We start from the raw sequence: 22,311 nt of genomic DNA, 5'->3' as shown, positions 1-22,311 counted from the left end.
GAGGAAACAGGGAACAAGGTGGCAGAAAATAATAACTAATAGAAGAAACAGCAAAACAGACAAGCATCACTATTACTATTTCCCACGTGTGATCTTACTGAAATGAATGTCATGCGGCAGTCCGTTGAAAGTGAACTATTACTCGGCGAACAAAAGATTCCCATAGATTTTCATTGAAGCAGTAACTTGAGCAAATTCAGCCAGCTAACAGTAAGCGACCAGTGAACAACCATCTAGCAATGCTTTAGCAGCCATGTAGAAACACACTAAAGACACATTAGCACTAGGGCTCTCATTTGATTAAAATATCTAAATCGCAAATAATCATATGATTGTCATGAGTTAACTCACAATTATTTGCTATTTATTCGCACATTTTTATCAGTTGTAAATGTATCTTACATTTTGTTTAAATTACGTTTTTAATACTTGAATCAGCATGGGTAAGGACAAATATGCATGCTTTATGCAAATGTAGTTTATTATAGGTGAAACCATACTTATTCAATAAAAATCAATAATACAGCATAAAGACTAGACATGCATCAAAGGTCATAGATGTTTATCAAAGAACTTGTTTATGTCTTTTAAACCTAAGTTTAAAAATTCAGAACAGCCTAGAATCTAGAACATTTCACTGTCTTAAAATTGTGTGTTGAAAAATTGTTTACAATGCAGTAATTCCTCAGGGTCCATCACACTTGCCCAGCAGCACTGGACCACCCAAGTACACAAATGTCATATGTTACATTTTAGTCATGAGAGTGAGAGGGTTTTTTTTCTTCGTATGTGTGTTTAAGTATGCAATCGTGTGTGCAAGTATGTGTCCCCAGTCATTACGGGGCAGGATTGGGTCACATTTTTTGGCCTGTAAGGTCCCTGGGCACAGGTTGTCACGGCATTAGGGATCAGAGGTCGTATCAGGTGTCCAACAGGAAAAACAACAGTGCAGAGCACTCAAGTACTTAGTGTGTGTGTGTGTGTGTGTGTGTGTGTGTGTGTGTGTGTGTGTGTGTGTGGTGTGGTGTGTGTTTGTGTGTGTGTCGATGTGTGTGTGTGTATGTACGATGTGGGACAAACACTGAACAGAAACACATTTAAACAGTTGGTAAGGTAGAATTACGTAGAAATACATTGAACGTTAGCATTCACTCTTATTACTAGAAATATCTGAAGTCAGACGTGATGATTTTGAAACCAAAGAAACCCAAAATCGTCAAAATGTAAGACAGTCCTTGTGAAAAATGAGTATACTCTTAAAATGTATTATGGACATAACATACAAAATATATAAAATATATTATAGTTTACATTTAAATTAAGTGCAATTATTTGAACTTATAATTGCTTTTTTTTTAACCAGATTTGGGCCTACATGTAATTCCATAATTCCATAAATATAATAGGAGTGTACTGTTGAATGTACTGACAAGTATTTATGGTAAATTTAAATATGTAATATGGGAAATGTGATTGTTTTTTATTTTTATTGAAACTTGTATGCCATGAATTTAAACAGCTTTGTAATGATGAAGTTGCAATTTTGTATATTTAAAATAGGCCTATTAACGTTAATATAAAATAACACTGTACTTTACATGTGCTTTGGTATATTATTCAAGAAGACATCAAAATAGGTGTGCTTCTCTAAAGTATGACAAAAAATTTAAAAATACAAAAAAATTTACAAATTTAAAATGAACTTTAAAATGTAACTTTGCATTTGACAAGATTCCAAAGTGACCTTTTTGAAAGTGCAGCCTACTGAAGTGTGGGAAGAAATATAGTAATGCAAGTGCACTCTCTTTAAGTATACAGTATATTGCATTTATTTAATTAATATTATATTACCTGCAGGTACAACTTTGAAAAAACAATAATTTAAAGATTTTAAGTACAGCACAAGTGCACATTTATCACAATTAAGTGCACTTCTTTTTCACAAGTAATTATATGTAATTATAGTATATAAACAGTGAACAATGGAGACGGTTATTATGGTATATGTACTGGAAAATGTATTATTGTTTTTTGGATTATTGGTAATTTGTGGTGTTTGCTCATACACGTTGCTCATGTTTGGAGTTAGGGTGTTTTACTCTAATGTGAGAAAACATACAAATCTAGATACCGAAGATACCGAATATGTATGTGCACGATGTGTATGTGTGTGTTGAGTGCAAAATATACCAACCCCCTAGTCTGGTTAAGAATGTGCAGCTGGTAGGGGTCAGACTGGCCCACCCAAAGTCTGAGTGGGTATGTATGAGTGTGTGTGTGTGTGTGTGTGTGTGTGTGTGTGTGTGTGTGTGTCTCGATGACCATTCTTACTGCACCTTCTTTGACAGATACAAATGTGTTTATTAAAGATAAATGTAACAATAAAGATACCTATACACATATTCTGTGAATACACAAACCAGAGGTGACCTTATTTACCGTTTATACTCTATATACAGTGAGGAAAATAAGTATTTGAACACCCTGCTATTTTGCAAGTTCTCCCACTTAGAAATCATGGAGGGGTCTGAAATTGTCATGGTGCATGTCCACTGTGAGAGACATAATCAAAAAAAAAAAAAAATCCAGAAATCACAATGTATGATTTTTTACCTATGTATTTGTATGATACAGCTGCAAATAAGCTTTTGAACACCTGAGAAAGTCAATGTTAATATTTGAAACAGTAGCCTTTGTTTGCAATTACAGAGGTCAAACATTTCCTGTAGTTTTTCATCAGGTTTGCACACTGCAGGAGGGATTTTGGCCCACTCCTCCACACAGATCTTTTCTAGATCAGTCAAGTTTCTGGCCTGTCGTTGAGAAACACACAGTTTGACCTCCCTTTCAAAGATTCTCTATTGGGTTTAGATCTGGATACTGGCTAGGCCATGGCAGAACCCTGATATGCTTCTTACAGAGCCACTCCTTGGCTATCCATTGTCATGTTGGAAGACCCACCCTCGACCCATCTTCAATGCTCTAACTGAGGGAAGGAGGTTGTTCCCCAAAATCTCGCAATACATGCCCCTGGTCATCCTCTCCTTAACACAGTGCAGTCGCCCTGTCCCATGTGCAGAAAAACACCCCAAAAGCATGATGCTACAACCCCCACGCTTCACAGTAGGGATGGTGTTCTTGGGATGGTACTCCTCCAAACACTATTTTGAGTTCTATTTTAAGTATTTTTAAGTTCTATTTTAGTCTCATGACTTTCTCCCATGACTCCTCTGGATCATCCAAATGGTCATTGGCAAACTTAAGACGGGCTTGGACATGTGCTGGTTTAAGCAGGGGAACCTTCCGTGCCATGCATGATTTCAAACCATGACGTCTTAGTGTATTAGCAACAGTAACCTTGGAAACGGTGGTCCCAGCTCTTTTCAGGTCATTGACCAGCTCCTCCCATGTAGTTCTGGGCTGATTTCTCACCTTTCTTAGGATCATTGAGACCCCACGAGGTGAGATCTTGCATGGAGCCCCAGTTAGAGGGAGATTGATAGTCATGTTTAGCTTCATCCATTTTCTAATGATTGCTTCAACAGTGGACCTTTTTTCACCAAGCTGCTTGGCAATTTCCCCATAGCCCTTTCCAGCCTTGTGGATGTGTACAATTTTGTCTCTAGTGTCTTTGGACAGCTCTTTGGTCTTGGCCATGTTAGTAGTTGGATTCTTACTGACTGTATGGGGTGGACAGATATCTTTATCCAGCTAACGACCTCAAACAGGTGCATCTAATTAAGGATAATAAATGGAGTGGAGGTGGACATTTTAAAGGCAGACTAACAGGTCTTTGAGGGTCATAATTCTAGCTGATAGACAGGTGTTCAAATACTTATTTGCAGCTGTATCATACAAATAAATAGTAAATTCTGATTTTTTTTTTTTTTTTTAGATTGTGTCTCTCACAGTGGACATCTCACAGGGCACCTACAATGACAATTTTAGACCCCTCCATGATTTCTAAGTGGGATACCTTGCAAAATAGCAGGGTGTATGTATACACACACACACACACACACACACACACACACACACACACACACACACACACACACACACACACACACACACACACACACACACACACACACACACACACACTGTTTTTTGAGTATGTAGACACACAGATGCTATCTATATCCCCCAAACCTCAAACTTTTTTTCCATAACTAATGAAGGCATTCCTGCACGTGCACTGAGAAACGTGGGAAAAAACGACCCCTCTTTTTTCCCTCTCCCTCTGCGCTGTGAGAACACCCTCTTCTTTACCCCACAATAACTTCCATATGTTTTATGTGAACCGTTTTGGCAGGATGTGATGTAAATTGTCCCACAGGGCATGTTACATGGTGTAAACTGTATCCCTGACTCAGTGATCACTGATGACATTACAAGCTTAAATCCAAGCTAAAAACTGAATGTGGAAACGGTCCAGTCGTTTTAATGAGAATTAGAACAAACAAACTCATCATTACCATACTACAAAATAAAAAATGGTCTTATCCTACTGTAAACAAATATATTACAATCTTTTGTGGATGTGGTATGGTCTGTACAATATGACGGTTAGGCACCCAAAGGAAGTAAAAGTGCAGCAGTGGACAATGAGGATACCACAGAATAAACTATTTGTAACAATTCTACTTACGAAGGACACAACAAGGACAATAACTGATCCCAAGCTAATAGTATTTTAAGTGTTGTTTGGCCACAGTTGCTTTTTGCATGCTCATTGGGGGTTTTCAAGGCACTATCATCCGTTGGTTTGGAACAGTTTGTACCGTAAAACACTAAACATCAAAATTAGAATTGAATGAAACTGGTCAATAAGGGACAGCTTTCTATCTTTATGAAATACATTCACATTCCCTATAGGCTGGAAAGGTTCATGGTTCAATACAAAAAGATTTAAAAAGGCACAATTAGGAATTACGTCTCATTTCTGGAGAGTCCTACACTTAGGGTAAAAAACATTCCCATCAAATGTCACTAACCTTACAATAGCTGGTATTTTCCCCTTTTTCCAGCCCTAATTGACTCCGTGGATTAGAGAAAGAGAGTCAGGATGCTAATCCCTGTAATCCAATATAATCCAGGCTCCAATAACAATGGAAGATGCTGAATTAAGCAGACGGCACTTTGGGAAAACAAGAAATGAGGCTAACCTATGGTGCAGGATTAGGGTGCCATGCAGAGGCACATGAGGAGGGGGCTAATTACCCTGCCGGGCACAGTGGTCCAAGAAAGAGAGACAAGAGCAAGACCGATGCTGTCTGTGTAACGGATGAAGAGCAGTAAGAGCTGTGTGTGTAAACCTCACTCCCCTGGCCTCAAAAGGCACGCTAATGGCTGACGCTAGAGTCTGCAGCCTTTAGCATCCTTGTTAGCATGCCCAACTCCCATGCCAGAAATCCCGGTTTGAATCCCACTAGGAGTGGGTCGAGTAGGGGCAGTTAGAATTTATACTTGGCCTTGTACATCCATCCTAAAACCTCTAAAATGTTCACTTTGGTTTGCCATTTTTCTTCTTATACTTTGAATAAATCTGTGTAAGAGTTCAGATGCAAAAACTGCAAAACAACACCTCTGTCTAATATGAGATGGTGAGATAAACACTTCAAATACGCTAAATCCCAGTGTCAGCCCATTCAGAAATGTGTTTGTTTGTTAGCAGAAACTGCTAAATGCCACTTCCCTTTGTCAGCAAAATCCTCTAAATTCACAGAAACAATCAGAAGATGCAAATCGAATCATATGATTTAAAAGAGAATGACAGTGCGCGTATGAGACGGCTTTTAAAATATGTGCTGCGAGATTTTATCATGCTTTGTCCATCGATACGGTCACAATGACAAGATTTCTTGAGAAGCAACTAACACAAGTCTTCACATCACTTGCATCAAAAATCTCTCTACTGTGTGGATCAGTTTCTTCATTGTTACAGTTTAAATTCTGCTTTCATCATTTGCGATGTTTCAATTTACTGGTTTTGCAACTGTTTGCTATGACTTGCTTTCCAAAAAGGTGGACTTGGAGGTTTTTGTAAAAAAACAAAAAACAAAGATGGACTAAAGATTAGACAGTTCCATTTGTTAAATACCAATGAATTTTGTACCAATGTGACATTTTTGAAAATAAGGCATTTAAATAACTGATGAATAGCTTTCTCATTGCCATTAAAGTGAAATTACTTAACCTAAACATAGGCACCTGATGAAAAATGCTAATTTAAAAGAAAACATGTCAGACTGAGGCTTTTGCATCTGAACTCTTCACTTATACATTTTACTCTACCTATAACATACACTGTATGCAACACAAAATCACATGACTAGTCCTATCCACAACTTTAAGCACACATAAAAGTTATGCTGCGTTCACACCAGACGCGAGTGACGCAAATAAATAGTGCAATTCGCGCAAAGTTGGACTCGTAAACATTTTGAATCCATTCGCTTCATTCACTACACAACAGACGCAAATTTGCGTCATGGGAGGGGCTTCTGCCAGGCAGCGGCAGTCGTCAGAAGGACGAGCCGAGTTAAGGCTGCTCTCGCCGGGGTTAATGAGCGCTGAGCGCCGCTGAGCGCCGCTGAGCGCCTGGGTCTCACACCTCTGAAACCTTGCTTCCATAAACCATGCAGCATAAACGGACCCATTTGACATGTTGCCTAGCACCCTACGCACCCCATTCAATGCCCAACGAGCTTCGGCTACAATGTTCGGGAAAGTTGTGGATACATCAATGAGAATCAACTGAGATCAAATGGATATTTGTCTAACATCTTGTGCTCCCCAGTAAAAATTCTCACATGTGTGTTTCAGAAGATATCGCAATCTCACAAACTCAGATTTATCAAGACACTAAAGTCTACAATCAAAAGGAAGAGATTTTAAAATGAACTCAAACATATTATTAAATTCTTCCAAAATCACACACTCTAAAAATGGCTGGGTAAAAAACAACCCAATTGGCAATTCAGCGCTGGGTAAATATTGGACAGAACACATGCTGGGTTAATTTAACCCAGTGGCATTTTAACCCAGCAGGCTGGGCTGTTGAGAAAACCCAATATGTAGTAAATTTTTACCATTAATGAATTTGGTATTCTGGGTGATTCTTGCTGGGTTGTTCTTAAAACTTCTCCTGTGCATTAGCTGTAAAACTAGACAATCATGAAAGAACAAATGAATGCATGTTTAGACTGTTAAAACAATAATTTTTATCGCTTGACAAATGGTACAACACACAAATGTGTTAAAATTGGCAACAATGACAACTACAAACCTAATATATTCTGTCAATGTATTAATGTTTAAATTAAACTTTTATTTTGACGGGTTGCCGTGACCTTTGAGTGTCTGTGTTCATATGACACGGCAGAGGCTAAAAAGACATTCACACAGAGACGCATATAGATATGTGGGCAAATGCATTTTGCTTAAGTGCATGCATGGCAGAATAGCACTTCTGAGAGTACTTTGACTCGGCACAGTAAAAAGTCAGACTGAAACATCCTCCCTGTGGGGTGTGAGGGAGGATTTTTCAGGCATGACTTTTTACTGCACCAAGTCGAAGGATTCTCATAAGTGCTATTCCACCATATATTATAGTTCTGCTTTTTAATCCGCTTAGAAAAGCGCTGCGTTTTATTTTATGTCCCCATACTTGATCGTTCAACTATTATTGTAACTGCATTTAAATAGAGAAAACGTGGAGGTGTTTGGTCGCTTCTAACTTGATCTCTGTTTGGTACCATAGTGAATGAACAGGGCTAAGCTTAATGCTATCAGATCGTCACCTCCCGTCAGAGACATTAAGTGCACACACTGAGATGAGAGAGGTATGTATCAACTCATCTTAGTTAAGGAAATAACATAGTTTAATATGAAAAAGCGTTGCGGTATCCCTTTAATCTGCATATTTGTACTCGTTGTGAATATGCAGGCCACAATAAGTAATTAGGTTGTTTTGTTTTTGGATCACTTTTACTTGGGACATGCTAGCTGGCAACATAGGATTCCATTCATTATGCTAAACTAAGCTAGCGGCGACCCTGCCAAACTAAAACAATGCATGCACTGAGACAAAAATGCATTTGCCCACATATCTAAATGTAGGAAAGAAGTTGGATAAGCCCTATTTCTAAAAACGGTGGAGTGTTCATTTAATATCCCTGTACGCATGTTTATGGGTGTGTATTGTACATAACACCTGTTTCCAGCTCCCCTGTGCCTGTACGTGTTTGCATATTTACATCATGATTTATAGTTATCAATGATTTCACACACTGGGGATCCTCTCACGCACATCTCTCAATCTCATGCCATTTCAAACCTATAAACTTATAGTCAACAAATGACTGTGCTTCACTTTGGCTGCCATCCTCTGTTTGATATACAAATATGACGCCAGTTCCGACAGATGAAAACCCCTTAAGGCAGATACATTTCCTAAGCTTAGACCTCAGGGGCCTCAGACAAATATATTGAGTTCTGCCCATGCCGGGCCAATGAGCTATCAACACCAAGCAGCAAGCCAAATATACTAAACTTGTTGTGCTTGACAAGCTTGAGTTACGAGATGAAAGTGGGCCGAAAAATGCAGGGTTCTGAGAAACTAAGACTGTAATCGACGGGCAAACACAACCACACATGTAAGATTTTCTGTACAACATATTCAGACTGCTGATGGCATTTTTGAGATGAATAAATGTTAGTAGTCAACATCCGCTGAAAACACTCATGGCAGAAGTATAGAAATTATTCTGAAGGAGGAGAAAGCAAATTCATAAGGCAGCTTAGATGTTGTCCATGAATGCTAGCTTCCCCCAAACACAACTTTCTCTTTCTTTTTAATCCGCTTACATGAACCAAAATCTAAAAGTGGGTCTTTGCGATGTGTAAAGATCAATGATATCATTCCATTCATGTGTCCATTCATTTCCTCTATTTTCTCTGACACATGGAGCAAGACAAAGCCCTTGTTTTGCACTCTAAGAATGCCTGATACAGCACGCCTGACCTTGAACATTTTGGAAAACACAGATTTCCTGCTTAAGGTCAAAAATGAGGTTCAATTTTCCACATCCTTCTCTAAAAACATTTTTTTTTTTGTTGCTCTTTTGCCATCCAGTGCCTCTCTCGTTATCACAAAGGGCAATTGTAACATATTAAAACTGATAGGGAACAAAAGCCTTCTCCACAGTTTAGCTGTTTAAAAGTGTTTGACGGGGAAAAAAAATGTCATTGGGTATCTAAAAAAAACAACAAAACTTTTATTTCAGCTCCATTAAGAGCAACGGAGGTACATTATTCATAAACTATGGTAACAACTTCACTGCTATTATCACTTCACAGCTACTTATTAGAATAAAGAACTTGCTAAAGCTGCAATAAATTACTTAGGAAGCAGCTGAAAGTCTGTTTTAAGGGTGATTTTCAAAAGGTCAGAGTCAGAATAGTTTAAAGTGCTTTTAAAAGAAGCCTCTTATCAAGAGTAAAGATGTAAGAGCAAGAAAAGGAATGTTCTAGTTAGCTTGTGTGCATCAAAAGGCCTAATCTTTTACTAGATATGCTTATGTAATCCAGTTAGAAATGGCAGGAACGCACAAACAAAAAGGTGTGTGAGTGGACACACACTTGCAAACAAACACACACACTTGATGGTCAGCGACATTGAATAGTGTCAGTGTAAACAGTAGTTTTACACGTAAACAGGAATGTCTTGCGACATGCGTATGTCTGTGGGTGTAAGCTTATGTTCTCTGTGCCACACATTAGTGTTTTAATGATCTTCTCTCTGGCTCCATTTATCATCTCTCATCGGCTTGACCTCTGTCTAAGCACTCTGCTATGTTGACCCATTAATCAAGATTAAATAACTAAATTCCAGCAGTCGGCGGTACGCAAGTCGAGCTACGGCGAAAGAGTAGCACTTGAAGCATGTGTACTGACAAATGCAGAAGCGCAGAGGATAGAGCATAACAAAATGCCGGACATGAATTAAAAGTCTAAAATTAGAATATTTAAAGAAAAATGTGATATAAGAAAAGGGGGGCTTGAGTTTGTTGCCCAGCCATATCGGCGCCTATCGTTATGCTGATTCACAACCGTTCGAAACTTTGTTTTTAAAATCGGCCCATCACTATATAAGTCGTTATTCCGTTTTTTTTGCGCACAAAAACTATTCTCGTCGCTTCATAAAATTATTGTAGAATCACTGTTCTGAGATGGACTTTGTATCGATGTCTTTAGTGGCGTTTTTTATGGGTCTTGAGAGAGGAAATGACATTAGTGTCAATTAAAGTCTTTCTGAGCCATCGGATTTCAACAAAAAATATCTTAATTTGTGTTTTGAAGATGAACGGAGGTCTTACAGGTGTCGAATGACATTAGGGTAAGTAATTAATGAGAGAAATTTTTATTTTTGGGTGAACTAACCCTTCACTAACTAAGTCGTGTGGAGCAGTTATAGTATATGCACTTTTATGGACTTCAAAAATGAACCAACAATTCACTGCCATAATAAATCTAGGAAGAACCAGGACTTTTTAAATATAACTTGAGGGTGAGTAAATCATGGGGTCATTTTCCTTTTTGGTGAACTATCCCTTTAAGTGGATACAGTCATTAAATGAGCAACATGCTTAATTTTTTCCATTACCTCAGTCAAGATGACTACAGACTGAAAGATGAAACAAAATAGATCATATTGAGATAAAGGAGAATTTTAAGTACATATTAGATACAAAAACAGTAACACTGGGAACAATTATGAACATGTATCACTTAAATTGAATATGTTTACTAAAAAGTATTTATTAATTCTTGAAAAAGAACAAAAGGTTTGAAGATTAGCAATTATTTCAAACAAATATTTTGTAGCTTTCTTTACTGTAATGTACTGCATATACACATTAGAATTATTTTAGTATTATTTAGTTAACTTTATAAAAAAGGTCATTTCCAGTCCTTGATTCTGTTCGGTCAATAGTTTTATTCACTATAAAACACGGCTATGACTTTCACCCAACGGTTCTGTGTATCACTGCACAACACCCTTAGCAACCCATCTAAGCAACATAAACATACAGTATGTTTGTTCTCATTAATATTATTCATTGAAGCTCACTGTATTATGCAGAGGAATATCGTGAGAGAGAGATCGAATGACAGATTAATTACCTGCAATTGGAGTTAGCATTTTTTCAGGTCAGTCTTATGTTCATAAAAAAAATCTGTTTGAATGCCCACTGCAATAACTTGTCCTTTTAACAGTTTAGATGTTTTCCTGTGCCCTGACACTGACAGCAATATATATTATATTAATATTATTATATATAAATATAATCTAGTTGCTATTAAAACTTGTGTAAATAGCATCGCTACTGCTTTTTATTAGCATTGACAAAAATGTATAAATGTTACAAATATACACACTTATATTGTAAAACATATTGTTTAATTGTAGTTCATGTTATCTAATGCATTATGTCATTGTAAAGTGTTTACCATTAAATTCATCATAACTTTTAAATATTATAAATTATATATTTTTTTATTATAAGTCTGTCAGACACTTAAAGTGTACATCACCAATTTCAAAGTGCTGAATTAGCTGTAACTCAAAGGTTTTTTATGACATTGACTTATCTGCTGAAAGCATTATGACTTTTGATGATAAACAACACCGGCAACGTATATGTCCTTCCCCACATTCACTTACTCAGATCTGTCTTTACTCACTTGTTCTCTCAAACAGACATTTTAAACTGTGTCCACACATTTCGTCCATTTTTTCCAGCCTCTCTCTGACACTTTAAGTGTTGTTTGCCATGTGCTTCTGAAATGTGGAGCCAAGCATGTAATGGGTAATCAGATGGAAAACTATGCTCACCTCAGAACACAAACTCACTGAAAAAAAACACTCACTGGCTCACATCCACAGACATGTGCATGCATCAGAGGGGACGATCATGAGAATTAGCTGGTGGAAGTTGGCAGGCGGTAAAGGCTGTTATTATCATGTTCCAGCAGCTTTAGCCACTCAGAAAGAAGAAAATGAGAGAGAGAGAGAGAGAGAGAGAGAGAGAGAGAGAGAGAGAGAGAGAGAGAGAGAGAGAGAGAGAGAGAGAGAGAGAGAGAGAGAGAGAGAGAGATAGTGTGTTTCTCCTCAGTAAACTTTAAAGAGGCTACTGGTACAAGAGCACACTCTAAATTGTTGTTTAAATTGTCATTGAGCATACAGAAAAGCATGTCTAAAAGTTGGACATTTCATTTGCCTTTTTAAAAAGTGCATAAGAGATGATTGATACCAGGATTAACCAATTCCAGAGCCCTGAGACAGTATGCATGGTATGTAAAGGTATATTTGATTTGATCAATTGTTCAGTGACAGTTTTTATTCAACTAACCTCATTTTTAGGTCTAGCCCCAGAAGTTCCAGAGGGTCCTGATGATGATAGTGATGATGAAGAGCGATAAAGTGGGGTGTTTTAGAGACTGGGAGGAGGCTGAAAGGCTTCCTGCTGAATCCAACATTTCTAAATCAACTTCCTGTTTAAGAAAAGAGTAACATCGTCATCCATACTGCATCAAACCTTGTGTCAAGTATTTTACATAGATTTAACACTAGTACTGAAGATCTGAAGCAACTGCTGACCATTATTTCATATATCATCGCAAGTCTTAGTGTATCATTTGCATGAAAGCTTCTGATTGGTGGCCACTCACAGAGATGATCCGCCTTTTTAAATTAGGAGTGCCGTTGAGGGAGGAGCTTAGAGCATTTTCAATCTCTTTGTCCAACTGATCCAACTTCATTATTAACAGAACCATGGAGTCCAAACGTGACCTCTCCTTCTCCCCTCTCCTCCCGTGAGCTCTGAAATGAGAAAAACAGTTTTTTATAATAAGATTTTATTCAATAAATGTAATCTTAAACCAACACTGACATTAATCTCATCACTCTAAATGACAATTCTTAAAACATATGTCACAGCAGACCAGGCGCCGACTCCAATGAAGACAGGACTTTTCCATACAAGCTGAGGCAACACTTCATTATATTTATCTAATCTTTTTTTCCCCTTAATGTAGCCAGTGCTATTAAAAGACAGTTAACCCTAAAATTATTCTGGTTATACACTATAGCCTCATCAATTGTTTCTAAACTAGCAAGACTTTAGTTTATTAGTATGTTTATATATATATATATATATATATATATATACACACACTGATCAGGCATTACATAATGACCACCTTTCTAATAGTGTGTAGGTCCAGCCTTGACCCGTTAAGGCATGGATTCCACTAGACCCCTGAAGGTGGTCTCTGGCACCAAAATATTAGCAGTAGATCCTTTAAGTCCTGTAAGTTGAGAGGTGGGGCCTTCATGGATCGGACTTGTTTTGTTCAGCACATCCCACAGATGCTCGACTGGATTGAGATCCAGGGAATTTGAAAGGCCAAGTCAACATCTCAAAACTCATTGTTTGTGTTCCTTAAACCATTTTTGCTTTTTGGGGCAGGGCACATTATCCTGCTGGTGGCCACAGCCACCAGAAACGACCATTTCCATGAACGGGTGTGCATGGTCTGCAACAATGCTTAAGTAGGTGGTATGTGTCAAAGTAACTCCACATGGATGACAGGATCCAATTAAAGTTTCCCAGCAGATCATTGCCCAAAGCATCACACTGCCCCCACCGGCTTGCCTTCTTCCGATAGTGCATTCTGGTGGCATGTGTTCCCCAGTTAAGCGTTACACACGCACCAGTCATCCACGTGATGTAAAAGAAAACGTGATTCACCCGACCATGGGCCTGTTCTTCGTACCTCGCTTAATACATCTGAGATGATTTGACAGATCCCAGATGTTTTAATCGTGATAACTGATCTATACGCTAATTTGGTTCTTCAAACGATTGGATTAAAATATCTGGATTAAGTTATCTGAGCTTACTGCTCGTGCCTCTGTTCCCTGAAGAGGGCAGATGATCGATACTCGAAACCACGATCAGCAATGCAGCGATTGTCTGGCGTCAAAACAACATAATGACATCATATAATTAAAAAAGGCTCCTGGCAAAACACTTTTCAAAGAAAAAAGAAGAAGAAAAAACACGAATTTCTGGAGCTTTATAAGGAAACAGACAAACGACCAAAAATGTGCACTGTTTTGATGAACATGATTCCTAATTTTTTATATTCATGATTTTATAATATTTGCACACACTTTACATTTTTATTTCAATGTTGTAATTTCATTTTTAATTCAATTTGAAGCAGATTTGTTATGTGATAATATTAATTAAAGTTTCTTAATGGTCAAGATCAAATGATCTGCATCTCTTGAGCTGCATCAAGCCACTCCCATAATATTCATCATCATTCAAATGAATGCACGACGAAGATTAACGGCACAATGGGTCTCCAATACGACTATAAAGTAATTATTCCATCACAATTCACAAATACATCTCTCAATCAAGTGACTGTGTCAATAGTATTATACGAAAATTTTACACAACATTAAAATATTAATTTCAAATAAACTTTTATATTTATTATTATTTTAAATTATTATTGCCCCTGGTTCAGTAATGAACTCTTGTAATAAAGTAGCAGTGGCTGGGACAGATTTTAAGTATCACCTCAAGATGCAATCTAATCCTGTTTACATGAAATAAGCCTGGAGCAGGTTTAAGCTTACGGACCTGTTGCTATGACAGGATGAGCTTCAAAGAACCAAACAATCCAAGATCATGCAAAATCGTCAACAGTCAAATCCAGCTAACTGAGTTAGCGACGTACGAAGAACGGGCCCCAGGCCACCTTCCTCCATTGCTCTGTGTTCCAGTTAAGATGCTCACGTGCTCACTGTTGGCGGTGAACAGGGTTCAGCATAGGCACCCTGACTGGTATGTAGCTATGCAGCCCACATGCGAGAAAAAACAATAACGATGCACTGTGTATTTGACACCTTTCGATCTACCAGCATTAACTTATTGAACAATCTGAGTTATTATAGCTTATCTGTTTGATCGGACCACAGGGGTCAGCCTTCGCTCCTCAAGTACATGAGCCTTGGCCACCATGACCCTGCACCGGTTCACCACTGTTCCTGCCTTGGACCACTTTTGATAGATACTGACCACTGCAGACTGGGGACACCCCACAAGAGCTGCAGTTTTGGAGATGATCTGACCTAGCCTGACATGGTGGTCATACTCAATTCTAGTCAGAATATGAGTCTGATACTGCTCCATTGGGCTGTGATTATGGGGCGTGTTTCAACCGAACCAGGAAAGACCTCAATTGGATAGACCAACAACCAATCAGAGCAATGAAGCAACGCATTACGTTAGTGGTCAAATGTCAACAGAACTCAACTACAGTGTGTTGCCAAGTCCACGTTTTTTTCCACGGGTTGTTTTCTATGTCCGCAGGTTTAAGCGACTATTATGTGAAATATAGACCCATGAGTGCGAATTTTAGCAGGCAACCTTGCCAAAATAACACACATTTTACCCCCAAACACCATTTTTTTTCTTCTGGAGAACCCCCCGAGAAGCTATTCTTTAGGGCTAGTAGTCGGCGGGTTTTGTTGTAAAAACTTGGCAACCCTGTCTGCACGTGTGCTGGAATAAACGATCTTTGACGGTGTTGTAAAAAAAGAAAATAATTTAAGAATACACAGAGTACTTATCAACATGATCATCATTTTTGAGAGAAATAGAGAAGGTGAACGCATGTACATTACATTTGTAAACAAGCTCTCTGTTAAGGATTCGAACAAATATAATCCAAGCGCCTTTGATGACGTACATGATTACGTTAGTGTTTACCATTTGTCCGTCATCATCTAAAGCCCGCCCTGATAATAATAATAATACTCCTTTAATAATTACTCCTCTATGGATCGAGTCCAGACCGAACCGCCCAAGCTCAAATGTTGTGGTCGGGGCTGAGTTCGGCTGGCATCCAGGCTAGCTCTGACCCGTCTAGCCATAGCGATATGGTCCTTGTCAAACTCACTCAAATCCTTACGCTTGCCCATTTTTCCAGCTTCTAACACGTCAACTGTGAGGACAAAGTGTTCACTTGCTGCCTAATATATTCCACTCACTAACAGGTGCCATGATGAAGAGAGATATCAGTGTTATTTACTTCACCTGTCATAATGTTATGCCTGATCGGTGTACATTCAGAGTTGGGTAAGTTAAAAGGCTGCACTGTTGAGGCCCGAGCAGCCTCTCGAGGAAAAAACAAAAACAAATTAGTGCAGCACAAAAACAAAAAAACACAACAAAAACATACTGCTGTAAAAATTCTAAATATTGAGTTTTTATTTTGATAACATATGATAGTTGAACAACATTACTCAACCAAGAGTGCTGTTTTCCTGAACACGATTGAAAATGTGAGACAGATTTCATACAACTGATTAACAAAGAAGTAACGTTAGTTAAATTTAAGTTAATTGAATGTTGTTGTTCTATTTCAGCAGCATAAATAGTTCCAAGATAACAGAAGAGCCAGAACGAATCTCACAACAACACTCAGCCATTTCATTGTGACTTAAAGGGTTAGTTCACCCAAAAATGAAATTTCTTTCATTAATGACTCACCCCAGTGTCGTTCCACACCCCTCTGTTCATCCTCGGAACACAGTTTAAGATATTTTAGATTTAGTATCACTTATTTTGTAAGTCTATGCCACTACTGTCCACGTCCAGAAGGTAATGAAAACATCATCAAAGTAGTCCATATGTGACATCAGTTTAGACTCTTTTGAAGCGTCAACAATACATTTTGGTCCAAAAATAACAAAAAATATGAATTTATTCAGCATTGTCTTCTCTTCCGTGTTCCTCAAATAAAGAATCAAACGGTCATGATTCAAGATTCGGATGCTGAAATCACGTGACATTTGCGATATGAATCACGAATCAATCTGCTGATTCGCGACCATTTGATTCTTTATTTGAGGTTTGAAAGCAAACGCGGAAGAGAAGACAATGCTAAATAAAGTCGTATTTTTTGTTACTTTTGGACCAAAATGTATTGTCGACGCTTCAAAGGAGTCTAACTAACCAAATGATGGCAAGTGGGCATGCACTATACATTCAAAGGACAGAAAGGCCTTGGACTAAATCTAAAATATCTAAAATAAATCCAAAATCTAAAATATCTTAAACTGTGTTCTGAGGATGAACAGAGGTCTTATGGGTGTGGAACAACATTGGGGTAAGTCATTAATGAAATAATTTTTTTTTTTTTTTTTTGAGAACTAACCCTTTAACGTTTTGAAAGAATCCTGAGTCAAAGATTCAATGACCCATTCATAAACAACTGCTTATTCTTGAATGAATCAGTCATTTGAACGAGTTGGCTCAATGATTCCCTCATTAAGAGATCACTTGCCGCCACCTACTGGCGGTTTATTTCATGTTTAAAAGTATTATTCTTTCCAACATTTCTTATTTGCATATTCAAAAAATATTAATATTACATGTTAAATTCTAATGTTAACTCCATTACTTTTAATAATTGTTTTATACAGTATTTAACACAACTACGTACATTAGAGCTTGGTTTTACAAATAGGGCTTAGATTAAGACATACCTTAAATACTTAAGTAGCTTTTATAAATATGTCTTAGGGAGAAAAAAAACATTTCTGGTGTGCATCTTGAGACAAAGCAATGACATTGACATATTTGAAGATATAATAGTGCACGTTTCTTTCAGTTAAAACAGCTCAAACATGCAATTTTTGTCTGTGAAACTTAGGGTAGGAACTGTACATTTCTGAAACATGCAGAGTAATCCATTGCTTTACTTTTTCAAGGGAAAAGTAATTCAATTACATTAAATAATTACTTAGTAATGCATTACACCCAACATTGCTAATATTGCATTTTTGACCAAAAATGGATAAATATAGAGAAAATGCACAAAGTATTCTCTATTTTTTGTTTGCAAAATCACTTTCTGTGCATCTTCACAGTCCACAGTGCTCTAATGGTTAAATTACAAGCAGGGAGCTTGTACAACAGAGCGAGGAGACAGAGAAAGAGACAGAGAGAGTGGAAAACAGAAGTTGTAATGCTACTCAAGCAGAGAGGAATAATGCTGGCACTTGCCCCGTGTCTGAACCAGGCCTGTGCAAACAGCCCCACACAAAGCAGAGCAGTGTGTAAAGGGCTTGTGTAGCTTGTTCTGGTATTTACCCTTAATACACGCTTGTCTATCACAGAGCACACAGGGAGAGTAAGAGACACTTTGCTAATAATGAGCTAACAGAAATACAATTAATTGTCCAAAACACACATTTTATCTCCAGACAACTTGAATGTTTTTAAACGTTTGTTTTTGTTCTAGTGTTTCAATACAGAGCACAGGTCATGAGGATTGGCTGATAGACTTATTTGATGAGCACGTCGTCAATGTGGAAAAAAGTTTGCTCAAGTCATTATAGAAGTTTATTTGCAGGGTAAAAAATCGGTTCAGTAAAAATGTAATTTCTCTCATCTTTCTTCAGTAGAACACAACAAAGAATGTTGCTGTGTTCTATATAATGAAAGTGAAAGGGGAGTGGTAACTTAACGTTACTGTCTAAGTAACCCCCCAAAAATTATGAAACAGTTGTATTATGTTCAGTTGTGCAATCATTTACTTTATATTATTTAATAAACATGCCTTGACTTTCTGGGACTTATTCACTGTGTTCCCCAAAGTTAAATAAGTCAATACGTACCATTTTATCTCTGTGTGTGCCATAACTGTCTGAAGCACTCACTGCTAGTCTATAGCTTAGCACAAATATGGAAGGTTAACAGCCCCTTTTAGCCTACTACTCAATAAGTGACAAAATACACCAACATTTTCATATTTACACGTTGTGATGTGCATAGTTACATGTGTACTAAGACCAACAGAAAATGAAAAGTTGCGATTTTCTAGACCGATATGGCTAGGGAGTAGGGGCTATACTCTCATTCCTGCATATTGATCCAGGAACTTTGCTGCTGTACCATGAGTGGCAGTGCAGTGCAGCAGGCAAAGTGATATTACGCAGCGGCTTAAAATAGTCCCAAGCACGCTCTCTGTGCAAGCAGGTTGTCACGTTGGTTATGTTGACGGAAGTTAAAGGACAACTCTGGCAAATTTTTAAGTTGATCTTGATATCTTATATCTTTGTGAGTACACTCTATAGAACGGAAAAAACAACAACAACCGGATTGGTGCTTGCAACACGGAGTTATTACAGTTAATGCCCAGAGCCCCCAATCAGCTAAAACGGCAGTTATGGGGGCATAAACGTAAAGAGTGTCTTTGTGCCTCTTAACAGACACAAAATGCAATTTAAATGTCTGTCCAACGAACAGGGCCCTTACATGACAACGGGAGACAGCCTTTGGAGCGAGAACTTTTTTCTCTGTTCTTCAGGAGTATGTTGAAGCCTTTAGCCTTCATGCGCTTCATCCATAATACTGTATAATGTCCAGTAAAACCTAGAAATTGGGGGAGGTTGCTGATTGGTAATATTGTTTTACAGTCTATAATGTCCTAATATCATTGCAATGATATAACTCACGGTAGAGCAGCAAAGTGAAGTCCCCAGCCATATTGGTCTAGAAAATTGCAACTTTTCATTTTCCATTAGTCTTACACAAAGTAACTATCAATCAATCAATCAATCAACTTTATTTATATAGCGCTTTTACAATCACGATTGTGTCAAAGAAGCTTCACAGTGTCAAACAGGATAATATTGTGACAAAATTAGATTTGGCTGTACAGTCGTACTGGAGAAAACAACTATGATGGCGTTATTTTGACACTTATTGAGCAGTAGGCTAGATGGAGCCATTTACCTCCAGTCTTTGTGCTAAGCTAGGTTAGCGGTGGGTGTGTCATCTCTGTGCGTTTATTTTTTGACAATCATGGGATGAGAATGGTATGTTTGGATTTATCGGTGAATAAGCTAAAGTCCCCAAAAGTTGGCGTGTTCCTTTAATGTATGCAAAGTATATAATGTATACTTTTTAAACCATATGTTAGCTTAACATGAGGAATAAACTGAAATTTGAATAATTATTTAATGAAAATCTTCAATATTTCTTAAAAAAATTCTTATTTGCATATTTGCATCACGCCAGATTTCATCAGTCATGTAAAATGACAGATAAAGCTTAAACGTTTGATTAAAAATATCCTTTTGTGTTCCTTTTAAGGGCATTTTAGTTTGGAAATAACATGAGGAAGAACAAGTAAGTTTATGTTTTAAGGTGAAGAACTTTAACTCCAACACTGTCATGCTGTAAAGAGTTTTTGGCTGCAATTTACACACACGCACGCACGCACGCACACACACACACACACACACACACACACACACACGCGTTCATTACAGTCACAAGGCCATTTAGTGCTACTGATTAGGCTTGTGACTGGTGCAGGTGTTGACACATTTGGCACATCATCCCAAAGGATGTGCTTTAATGTGTGTTGTGTTCAAAAAAAAAAAAAAAAAAAAGTTTTTTTTTTCTCTATATTTAAATTCCATTAAATTAGGTCAAACAAACACAATCATGCTACCCATGACACATCAGCTGACAACAGGGCCAGAGAACAGGAAAAGCACACTTTCACCCCGATGGTGGTATAACCATGTATATCATCAAGTTCCTCATTCTCTTAATTCCTGTTAATGAAAAATATACTATGATAAAATGTAGCCAAATGATACAAGAATGATATTTCAGTCGCGCATCTAACTGATGGGAGCCACTTCGGTGGAGAACTGTCTGGATCTAAAAGTTTCAGATGACGGACAACTCATATCTCCCTCACTCACTGTAAGTTAATGTACCTAAATCAAAACCAGCACTGTATGACATGACAGAAAGCTATTGCGGTTGATAGTCCTGAAAATTTACAGGTGAGTTTGGTTATAGAATGCAGTTGTCACTCCCATAAATAAACGTAACTGAATTAAGGACTCAAGACCAAGACTGACATCGTATTCTGTACATTGTACTCTATGTATTCTGCTGCTGTGTAAAGGTGGCCTTATTACTGAACTAAATGCAATTTTCCCCCATTTAATGTTTGAAAAAAATATATAATAAATAATAATAGTAATAATTATATATATATATATATATATATATATATATATATATATATATATATATATATATATATATATAGTCTCTCTTCTGCGTTTGTTTTCAAACCTCAAATAAAGATTCAGTCATGAGCGGATTGATTTGGATCACATGTCAAACTGCAAAACTGCTGAAATCACGTGACATTGGCAATCCGAATCATGAATAAATACGCTGATTCATAATCGTTTGAATCTTTATTAGAGGTTTGAAAACAAACACACAAACAAAAAATTTATGACATAGATTTTAGCTTTGGGTGAACTAACCCTTTAACCCCCCGGACCCCTTTGGATTACTTTTATAATGGATGGATGCACTTTTTTTTGTCTTCAAATTTTAGGCCGCCATTCACTAAAGTTTGGAAGAGCCAGGACTTAAAAAAAAAAAAAAAATTATGAATTAAATTGTATTCGTCTGAAATAAATATTTCATTTACACCTAGGATGGCTTGAGGGTGAGTAAATCATGGGCTAATTTTCTTTTTTGAGTGAGCTATCCCTTCAAGTCTCAGTCTTACCATAATGTTTATGCAACTGGTCTCAGGTCTAAACCATAATCAAACAGTGAGTAACTATAGTTCCCTTTCGTTCAGTCACTCCGACGTAACGTCAGTGACTGACGAATGGGGGTTTCGCCTAGAAGCCAATCATCTTCGAGATCTTAGAAAGCGCCCAATGGCAGTGCCAATGCCATGGGCATGCGAATTTGCATGCGTAACTCCGCCTACCCACCTGGGTATATAAGGAAGTAGCTGGCATGAATCGCATTATGTTTCTGCTTCGGAGCCAAGAGCATCTCTTCACTCCGGCAAGCCTGAATTCTGAAGTCCTCTCTTCAGTCATCGAGACGAGCGGTTCTCCAGGGTGTTGGTGTAACGGCGCGTTCCAGCGATCTCACATTGCCTGCCTGCTGATCTGTGCAGTGATCTGCAACAGCTGTGTGTGTTTTCCCTGGGCGCTTCGGCACTCTGCAGAGCTTCCTCTCACAAAAAGAGCTTGCGTGTGGCACGTCTTTTTCAAGACGGGTTGCCCGCGCACTTCCGGGTGAGGTCGATATCTGTTGCTGTCTTTGGGACGCATTCACTGCTCGACGTGTTTGGGCCCAGCACGTTCGGACAGTG

General features: G+C 37.9%; 1 protein-coding gene across 1 annotated transcript in view; it reads right to left on the bottom strand.

Moving 5' to 3' along the window:
* dlc1 (DLC1 Rho GTPase activating protein) overlaps positions 1-12,555 on the bottom strand; it is a 111,780-nt gene extending 99,225 nt beyond the window's left edge. Inside the window, exon 1 of the mRNA XM_067441935.1 lies at positions 12,420-12,555. The gene's annotated coding sequence lies outside the window, so the exon portion shown is untranslated. The remainder of the gene's footprint in view (positions 1-12,419) is intronic.
* Between the last annotated feature and the right edge of the window lie 9,756 nt (positions 12,556-22,311).

This window comes from Pseudorasbora parva, chromosome 4 (assembly GCF_024679245.1).
Source record: "Pseudorasbora parva isolate DD20220531a chromosome 4, ASM2467924v1, whole genome shotgun sequence".
Lineage (NCBI taxonomy): Eukaryota > Metazoa > Chordata > Actinopteri > Cypriniformes > Gobionidae > Pseudorasbora > Pseudorasbora parva.
This window is presented reverse-complemented; position numbering and strand designations above follow the sequence as displayed.